This window comes from Alligator sinensis, unplaced genomic scaffold, assembly GCF_000455745.1.
Source record: "Alligator sinensis unplaced genomic scaffold, ASM45574v1 scaffold1003_1, whole genome shotgun sequence".
Lineage (NCBI taxonomy): Eukaryota > Metazoa > Chordata > Crocodylia > Alligatoridae > Alligator > Alligator sinensis.
In genome coordinates, this window is record NW_005842557.1 from 410,158 (window position 1) to 420,153 (window position 9,996).

The window sequence follows — 9,996 nt, forward strand, 5'->3', positions numbered from 1 at the left end:
TTTTTTTGTCTTAAAGGGTTGGAGCTGGCCCGGAGCTGGGTGGGGCACCCGTGGAGGGGGCTGGGGGAGTGAGGGTGGGGGCCAGGGGGCCCCTGGAGATCCCCCCCATGCAGCATGGGGCAGTGGGGGGGGCAGCAGGGATCGCCCCCCACCCAGCAGCACCCAATGAGTCGGGGCCTTTTTTTCCCAAAGAGCCAGGAGCTGTGGCAGGCAGAGCAGCCATTGCCAGGCTGAGGCGGATGGGCCTGGCTGATTCAGAGATTTGGAGATTTGGCAGCAGCTGAATCCCCGAATCGATTCGGGGCAGTGATTCAAATCACCATTCGAATCACTGTCCCCCAAATCGACCGAATCTAAATCTGAAGCGAATACTAGCTGCTTCGCACAGGCCTAGTTGCTACTTGTCCTCCCATGTAGGGATGAGTAGCAGGTGAGCTTAAGGGCATAGCGTCATCTGGTGAAGAATACAGTGTAGGTGAAGTTGGTGCACTTTGAGAGCTAAGCTGTATCAGACGAAAAAACTGGCTTACACTGCCTCTCCCTTATATGGAAACCGGGACCAGAATATCAGTCTGCCCCACGAAAAAGAAACAGTACATTACCCCAGCTCAGGACTTGTGACAGCTATGATTGAGACCTAACACAGTGTGTGCACACACACAACTGGTTTAAGCAGCACACAAAAAGAAAACAGAGTTTTTTCATCTCTTCTTGGCTATTCCGTTTCACAAATGGAAATGCGAGGGTAAACTACCAACCTATTTCCAGAGAAATATTTTGTGCTACAAGATTTATTTCTACCCAGTCACTGCATTGGGCAATGACTAAAAAAGGCTAATATACAAAAGATATACATTGTGATCGCCCCTCCCACATCCCCCCTTGCAATTCCCAGCTTTGGCTGAAGTTGGTGGAATTCTTAGGGCTGTGAGTCACAACTTTCTGTCTTGCCAAGGGATTCATGTCATAACCTCAGTTTTGCTGCCGCCTGCTGGAGTCCTTGCTTCAAATTCCTTCAAAGGATATGCAATAGGACTTGATGTGTTCTGTCAAGTGCCAGAGGTAGCAGTAAAGTAAATGTTAGTTTCCCATTCCAAATATTGAGCACTTCTCTAAGTTTTTATATTCAAGTAATTCCCAGATGTTAGTGAACCCACACAATGCCTCTGTGCTTGGTACCCCCGTATTGGTTACATACTACAGTGAAAAAACTGGTTAGGGGAATATAAATCTGTTTAAAAGAGATGTGTTAAATGTCAGGTAAGTAACCCAGGTCAGCCCTTCTGGGAGCTACCACTTGTGTTTCAGCAGAGAAAAATAAAAACTCTCTGCCTCATAAAAACAATTCCAATTCACGTGGAATTTAGCTTCACCTACACATGTCCGATTATTTCTACAGAGAGCCTCCAGCAACTCTAAGGAATGCACTTGCATTGCTGAGTCAGGGTCTCTCTTTACCCATCCCATCTCCATAGGGGTTGATGTCCAGCCAAATCCTGGCAAGTGAAGGGGACTGCTTACATGGCTATGGAAAATAGAGTTTGGTCTGTAGTTTTAAGATGAAAAGCTGACTGCTACAAAAATTAGGTTGGATGAAAGAGGACAGACCAAGAATGCCTCACAGGTCTAGAGATTCCAAATTTCCAACTTATTATTTTTTCTTAGCACCTGCATAGAGGAAAACGATTCCTCATAACACTAAAAAGCTTTACAAAGAAATACATTCTCAGGCAGTTACAGAATCTATATACTTTTGCTCTTCCTTTAAAACTTTGTAATCCATACATATGTACTTATCTTAAAACAGAAAAGTACTCAAATTAGCTTTGACACTGTGAAACAATGATACAAACCATATTATAATGGATTACATCAGCATTGCTCATCCAAACCAAATGAAACATATATCCATTGAAAAGATGCCAACCTCAAAGACAAAGCTCTTGCTCTCGTATCGACCACAGAAAGAGATATGAGCAGTCAATTCAATGTAATTGTTCCTATACATCATTATTCAAGATGATTCAGTTCAGATCCAGCAAAAATATGCATATCAATTGCATCCTTGTCTACTTCTAACTGGGAGTTTCAAAAGCGATTAAGGGAATTTTTCACCTAATTCCTATTGAATTTCACTAAGGAGAAAGGATGGCCACCTGTTAGGGCACTAGCCTGGGACTTGCAAAATCTAGATTCAATTCCTTGCTCTGCAATAGGCTTCTTCTAACCTTCAGCTAGTCACCTAGTCCCTCTGTATCTCAATTTGCCCGTATCTATAAAATGTAGATAATCACATTGCCCTGCTAAATAGGAGTGCTATAAAAATGCAGTATATAAAATAAAGATTGTGAACAGCTCAGACAGTATTAAATAGTATGACAGAAAGAACTCTTGTTTAAATTCTTAGGGTCAGAACTTTAAAGAACAATCTCCCTTCAAGGTACAGTTAGTTTGTAAGAAATGTTAATAACATCTTCATTTGCAAACTGGTACTCCCTGTATAAAAAAAACATAGCACAAATCAACTAACCGTCAATTCATAGTAGATCTTAATTCAGTTGAATTAGTTATGCATCACTAGAACATGTAGTGTGGTTGTCATCAAGTCGGTGAACCACTGTCCTTCAAGCCAACATTGTTTGTTGACTCCAGTGGGCAGTTAAATACATACAACAGAAGTCTCCTACTAAATTATTGATTTCCTGGAACATTTTCTCCTGAGACCTGAATTATGCACAGCTGCTATTCAATACATTCCAGTTTTGAAATTATTTGGAAGACTGGGACAGATGATTTGCCAGGGGAAAAAATCATGACTTCTGGCATTAGTCAATATTAAACATTTGTCATTTGGAACTCTAACCAACTGCACAGAAAGCTTCTCATTATATAAGCCTTCCTAATCAAGTTATTTAGCTTGAAATACCTGGGTCTCAACTGTTCCTTGTTTACATAGTATACTTGCTAGAATCAAGTGGTGAAGGCTTTATGCTTAGTTAAAGTTAACCTTTGTGTTTAAGTACTTAAAGGTAAAAGTTGACAGCTGAAAAATTTAACTAGTTAAAAATAAAAGTTAGCCATTTCTTTAACTTTTTAACTAGTTAATTAACTAGTTAATTTCCATGACTGCATACTAAATAATGCCAGATGTATGAAAACAGAAATTGATGATCCAACGTAACCATAAGCTTGCATGACAGTCCCGCATAACATGACATTTGTAAATGTCTCTCCTCTTTTTGATTCACAAGTTGCATTTAGGCCAGGGATGCTCAACCAACAGCCCATGGGTCCATGTCATCCAGCCTGCCAGGCTTCCCACAGGTCTGAAAATTGGGCAGTGGGGGAAATTTGGCAGTGGTGGCATTAATTGCCACCCCCCAGCTGCCAAATTTTTAGACCCATGGGCCAGATACTATGGCCATGCATGCCAGATTGAGTGCAGGGCAATCCAGAATCTGGACAGCACAAGGCAGATCCATGCAGCAAGGCCATATCTAGGTATGTGGGGCCTGATCTGAGCAACAACCCTGTGGATTGGCCCTGCACCACTCATCTGGTCCATGGAGCCAAAAGGTTGAGAACCACTGATTTAGACCTTCAGATATGCTTCAGTGACTCAGGGCCCCAAGTCCTATTTTTAAGATGCATATTTTTTTCATTTTAGCCAATTTCCATTTTCATAAATGAGTTAGATACCGAGGAGCTTGAATTCCAATAACTTTTACTGAGACTTGGTAGCAAAGAACTGATTAGACTTAGGCTTCTGAGGCCCTTTCGCAAATTTTTATCCCTAGGTCCCATTGTGGCAAGTAACATCACTGCCAGACAGCCCAAAGGGGTAGCTACTTCAGTAGACATATGATTTGTCATAAGACCAAATCATCAGTTTACTTGTAGCTACAATGAGTTGCTTGGAACAATACTAATTTATATCTGGCCTGAAAAGTTGAAACTGTTATTAACATTTTCTGGCACCGATCATGCTTTAAAAAAGAAGATTGTGCTAGGCTAATGTCCATTCCCAAAAACATTTCCTTCAAATTAATCTTGGACTCAGCAAAAGGAAAAGAATGTTTAGAGCATCAGAAAGTTTTCCATTGCAACCCATTTTTTCTAAGCAATATTCTTTTACTGACTGTTGTGGGCTGGGTTTCACATTTGGAGCTATGGTCTCTATTGTATCCAGGTAGATCCTTTGAACACTAGTGTTAATGACAGTTACATATGTGCTTTTGAGAGAAAAATGCTCTCCTTTAACTTCAAAGCCACTTCAAATTTATGGAGTATGAATGGGAATGATTTAATTAGACAGCTAACTAAACTCAGTAGGAATCTCTGGTGAGAGGTGCAGTAAGTAACCTTTAGCACTGTAAGCCACACCTGGTAAACCTCCTCAGTCATACTATGTAAACTGCTGCCTATTTCATACAGATCTAAAGGAAACAGGATGAGAACACAATTCAGTAACAGCCACTCAAACTGCTCTTCTCAACTATAACACCTTGTGTGCTGACTTTTTATGTTATTTTTAGCTCTGCCTATACTCCATGAGCCTGATCTGCCTTCCATTCAGAAAGCCTTAGCCAAAGCAAATCGTTTATTTCCATGGCTTTCCTTTTCTCTCCTCCTAACTTAACCTCACAACATTTTCCTTTCTCACATACTGCTGCTTAGAGCTGATTCCTTTGCCCTTCTTGCTACTATTAAAGGAAAATATAAGGAAATCAAAGCTAGAACAACAAAATAGATGTAAGAGTTGGTGGGTAGTTAATAATAATCTGAGGGGGGGAGTTTCTCTATAAAATCCTAGAGTTGTTTTACAATCTGGTTATGTTCTTCTTATGTCTGGGACATAAATAGAGCAGTTAGTAAGAGAAAAAAGGGTATTTGTTGAAAATATGAAGACACTCCCTCAGACCTCAATGACTCTTTCATAAATAGTAACCTGCTCTACCAACCACCCTCCACCCATGCTACTCCGCTTCTTAATGTGGAACACAGATGATTGAAATGTGGAAAAAATGATGGATGTGTGAAACGGTGAAGCTTGACTTCTGATTCACTGGAGAAAATAGGCATACAGTACCATCAGGGGCCAAACAGTATTATGCACATTTAACAAAGAGAATAAACATAAGTCATACTGACATGTAAATCTGCATGTAACTAGTGAAAAAAAATGATAGTGTGATATTCAAGATAGATGAGATGGAAATACTATTTATGTGCAAGTGGTATCTTGGGCTCTCATGGAGAGCACTTTTTCTTCTCAGATAGACATGTGTCAAAATGAATAAGCTTAAATTATAAGAAGCAAATAGGTACATTCAGGATGCTTTTAATTTTTTGTTGGGGAGCGGGCATACATGGCAAAGACCCAATGCACATGACTGGGAATTCAATGAAAGTATTGCCTCTAAGACCAGAGGCAGCAAGTTCAGGTCCCTGAGTTTTAACCTGATAATCTCCTTGTGTAAGAGCCAGAGACATTCATTTTTTGTTCTCACTATGTCTCACTACATGCATATTTTTATTTTATTTTAAAGAACTGGTTGAAAAAACTATATAAGAGTGCAAAACAGAGAAGACCATGTTCTCCATGCTATTTGAACCACAATTACTCATATTGGAGCAACTGACCTCAAAGGGTGAGCCCCAAAGAGTATCAGGAGGGGTGGGGAAGGTGGGGGTGGAGGTAAAATGGGAGATGAAGAGCCCAAGTTTAACGCTGTGCTCTCCCAAAAGCTTCCTGAGTGGCCTGTTCAAATGAAGCAGCTCTCTTGCCACAACGGGGATTTTCTTTTAAAGGAAAATATGTGAATTTTTTTTAAAAGTACACTCCTTAGAGAGTTTACATGAATCACCATAGCAAAAGAGCCACAAATGAATCAAGAGAGTTTCTCTTCCAAACAGTTCTCCCATTACAGCCACTGGAATGAGTCTGAGTTTGGCCATCTCCAATTTGGTCAGGAGTATTCTTGGACCGCATATATGGTAAGGAACCAGTTTTGGCCAGGAACATATTTCTCACCCAGGGATATGGTCAGGAAGGGAGTGCTACTAGAGCAAAAGAGGGGGAGTTTGGCATGGCTTGCTCTACAGTTAGTCACAGCAAAAAAAACAAAAAAACCACATTATATATATCTGTATATATCCCCCTTGAAAACATATGCAGTTACATTTCTTCTATAAGCTTTTCTAATGGTTACAAGAGTTTTGACACTGTCTTGCTAGGATATTTCAGTCTCTTTTCAGTATGCCCATTAGGGGTGTGCAAAGCGGGCCCTATTCGATTCGAATTCGGTTCAAATCAGGGACAGTGATTCGATTAATTGATTCAGATCACTGTCCCTGATTCAATTTGGCCGAATCTGAATCTGAAAATTCAATGCTGATTCGGAGAATCAGTGATTCAGACATAGACACAGCTTTAAATATTTTTTTTACATACCTCGAGGTACCAGCGCAGCTCATGATCACTGCAATGCTGAGATGAATGGAACATCCCACAGGAGTGCGGAGGGGCCCTCTATGTGCTCAGCAGCAAGCCCGGAAGTGGATCGGAAGTAGTTCTGGTCCACTTCCAGGTCCATCAGGGAGCACGCTGGGGGCCCCCCTGCACCTCTCTGGCTTAGTGATCGGCCACAGGGGGACCCCAGGTGCACCCCGAGACCCAGAAGGCACCACTCACCAAACCAAGGGTTCACAGTGGGGCCCCACAGTGCACTTCCCAGAAGAACCAGAAGTGGACTGGACGTGCTTCTGATCCACTTCTAGGTCTGCTGCCAAGCACTCTAGGGAGCCCCCCAAGCTTCTGTGGGATGCTCCATGCGCCCCAGCTCCATGCACCGCAGCGTCACAGTGTTCACGAGCCACCTAGTACCTTGAGGTATGTAGAAAAAACATTTAAAGCTGTATCTATGTCTGAATGGCTGAATCTTTCTGAATTGATTCGGGGGGTTCCGGTTCAATTTGGAGAGATTAAAGGGTCTCTGATTCGCAGGGGTCAGCAATCCCCGGCATGTGTGCTGATCATGGCATGCAAGGTCATTTTGCTCAGCACACCACCACCAACCCGAGCTCTAAGCAGCTGCTGCCAGCGACAGGACCCAGGCTTCTCCCAGCAGCCAGCTGGGAGGCTGCAAGCCCTGCTGCAAGCAGACCGGGCTCCATGGGCCAGCTGCAGCCAGGAGGCTGCAAGCAACTGCTCCAGGCTCTGGTATGTCGGCACTCCGGCACCTTCCAAGGTAGAAATTTTGTTTTTTTCGGCACTCCGCCCAAAAAACACTGCCTACCCCTGCCGTAGAGAAACAGGGCATTGCAGCCCAATGCACATAAATCCCATCCCAGTACAGCAGTGTGTATTTGGAAGGCCATGGATCACTGTGAAGTATGCCTTTTACTTGCCCAGTGGCAAGTAAAGGGGAGCTAACTTTCCTCAACACACAAAATAGTAAATCATCTGAACTGCAGTTTTCTAGCTCAAATGAATTATGAGGGAATCAAAGGCAATTCCATGCTGTTCACTAGGGCAGCAAACTGTTAAGTAGAGAGATAAGTGCCTGCAGTTGAGACACCAGGTTCAGGAGTGGCTGTGAGAAAGTGGGAAGAGGCAGGGGTAGTTCTGTAGCTGGGTGTGGCTATAGAGCCCTTTATATCCACCCTATAAGGAGCAGAGACTTGTTGGTTTTCTTCTTACCCTAGAGTGGGAGAAAAAAACGGTCCTGACAGGAGAGTATTTCCAAAGGAGCCAAATTCCTATTGGAGCAGTTTTTTTCCCTTGGGGAGACTGATTTCGAGTTGGTTGGGCAGGGCACTGGGATAAAAGGTCCAAAGCAAAGGCATTCACATAACTAAGTGTTGATTCATGGACAGAACAGAGAGACAGCAAATCATTTCACCAGCTTGATTAGCCTTTCTGTGCCACCTTCTTAGATACATTTACCAGGACTTGGCATCATCCAATAGCACCACCCGTCCCCGTCCCCCCGAATTAGAATCGTGATTCATAGGAATATGGGGGCTGATAGGGACTGCAGGAGTCCATCTAGTCAACCCCGCCTTGCTCAAGGCAGGATCATACCTGCCTAAACCTTTCCAGACACGTGTTTGTGTAACCTGTCCTTAAAAACTTATAAAGATCATGAAGAGTCAATGTCGTAGGCATTTCTTGGCAGCTCTGCCCTTCGCTGCTGATTGGCAAAGAAGCCCGAAGGGGGAGGAGGTGGCCTTCATAACACTTTGCCAGCCAGCTCCTTCCTCTCCTCAACCCCACCACAGGCACTAACTCTGCCTCGGCCCCACCCTGCCTCAGCCCCTCCTGGGGACTGGCTCTGCCATAGCTTTGGTCCTGCTTCTCCTCAGATGGGGCCGCTGCAACATTTATCGTGTGTAGAGTATAAAACTAAGGCAGCAAAGGAAAAAAAACTCAGCAGCCAGCAATCTAAATAAAACCTCATTTATGGCTTTGGACTGCTTTTCATTTACGGTTCCCGACAACAATGGGATTAAATTTACTCTCACTCTGCTACTGGCTTCCTCTATGTTGCTGGTTTACAACTTTTTATCTGCTCGGGTATGAGCCAAAGCCCCTGCAAATAAATAAGGCTGGGGAGTGTCTGTTGCTCAGATCCCATTGAAAGTATGGGATAAGATGCATCCTGGCAGATACTGAGTCAAAGCCATTGCACTCAGGCTGTGTGTGGTTACTTGATCTAACAAAAAAGAAGAAAAGTTTTCGCTAAAATAAACCAAATTCTGCAAAGGAAACAACATGCAACTTGAATTGACAGGAGAGAGAACTTCCAGTACAGCAGCAATGATGTGAAGTAAGGTTAACTCAGCCATAACAGCTCTAATGTACTTAAAAAAAACACTTACCCCTGAGTAATCTGAAGTGTTAATAATTCCAGGACTTTTCACACCAAATTATTTGCACCTTTGAATCATCTCTTCTTTTTGTTTAGTCTCCCCTTCTCTCAGATGTTTTTCTCCCCAGTGGGAGGAATTGGGGTTGTGGATGGTAAAAATCCTCTTGCAGTTCTTGCAGAGAAACTGGAGCAGCAGAGAAGTGAGCTGCCTTTTGGTGGAGGATGCAGCTCCGAACTGGATTGTCTCCAGTATTACACTTAAGGCCTCCTCGCTGAGTGACTCAACTGTAAATGAAAAACAGACTCATGCTACGTTGTTTCTTCTGGCTCTTCTTCCAGGGTGATGTCACATCTCGAAGGCTGTCTCCATCCCACACTTTTACATGAGCTCTTCAAAAAAGTTCCTCTCTGATCACCTTTTTGGCTACATCCCTAAAAGCTCTCTTAAGTGGGATTTCTGTTTGAAGTGTTTCCCCAGCACCCAGAGTTGGCCTGAACTGTTTTTCACAGTTATCTGAAGGAGAAAACACAGGAAATGCAGTGTTTTTTCACATTTAAAAATAAAACTTTGCTTGTTTGAATTTTAGGGGACACAGTGTGCATTTTAATAATCCGTCCTTTAATCTGGAAGGTTTGGGGAGGGTTTTTTTAACCAAATAAAATTTTCTGTGGTTTTATACTGAGTAATAAATGGAAAACAACCATGGTGTTCCTTACTGAATCAGTTTTATTGAAGAAACAGTTGCAAAAGACAGAAAAGAGGTAGTAGATAGAACCCTCACTGTGGTTTTTTTCAAATTTGGTTACATATTGCAGCAGTATCATAAGATATTTTAAATACGTTTTGCTTTTTCTTTAATATGACAATCCTTATAGCTTTTTCTTTTGCAAATCTCTTTTCATAGAAATGTGTGATGTTGTCTGCAATCCTGTTCTTGCTCCATTGCCTGAAAAACAAGGTTAGCACACAGGCAAAATAGTGAAAGATAATTTCAATAATCCTCATATTTGTGTTTAATTTTTTTAAGTGCCTAAGTGACATAGACATCTACTTTCTAAAATGATGTACATGCAACTTTCCAAAAGCTATTTAGGCACCCAAAAGTATTTAGGCACTTAAAGA

General features: G+C 42.4%; 1 protein-coding gene across 6 annotated transcripts in view; it reads right to left on the bottom strand.

Moving 5' to 3' along the window:
• The window catches only part of COL6A3 (collagen type VI alpha 3 chain), a 122,112-nt gene extending 112,959 nt beyond the window's left edge, over positions 1-9,153 (bottom strand). For 3 of the 6 annotated variants that reach the window (XM_014523991.2, XM_014523990.2, XM_006032253.2), the window contains exon 1: positions 8,884-9,152. The gene's annotated coding sequence lies outside the window, so the exon portion shown is untranslated. Of the gene's footprint in view, positions 1-8,883 lie in introns of all 6 variants that reach the window. The other 3 variants (XM_014523989.2, XM_006032252.2, XM_014523992.2) reach the window with 2 other exon arrangements.
• Positions 9,154-9,996: the final 843 nt, after the last annotated feature.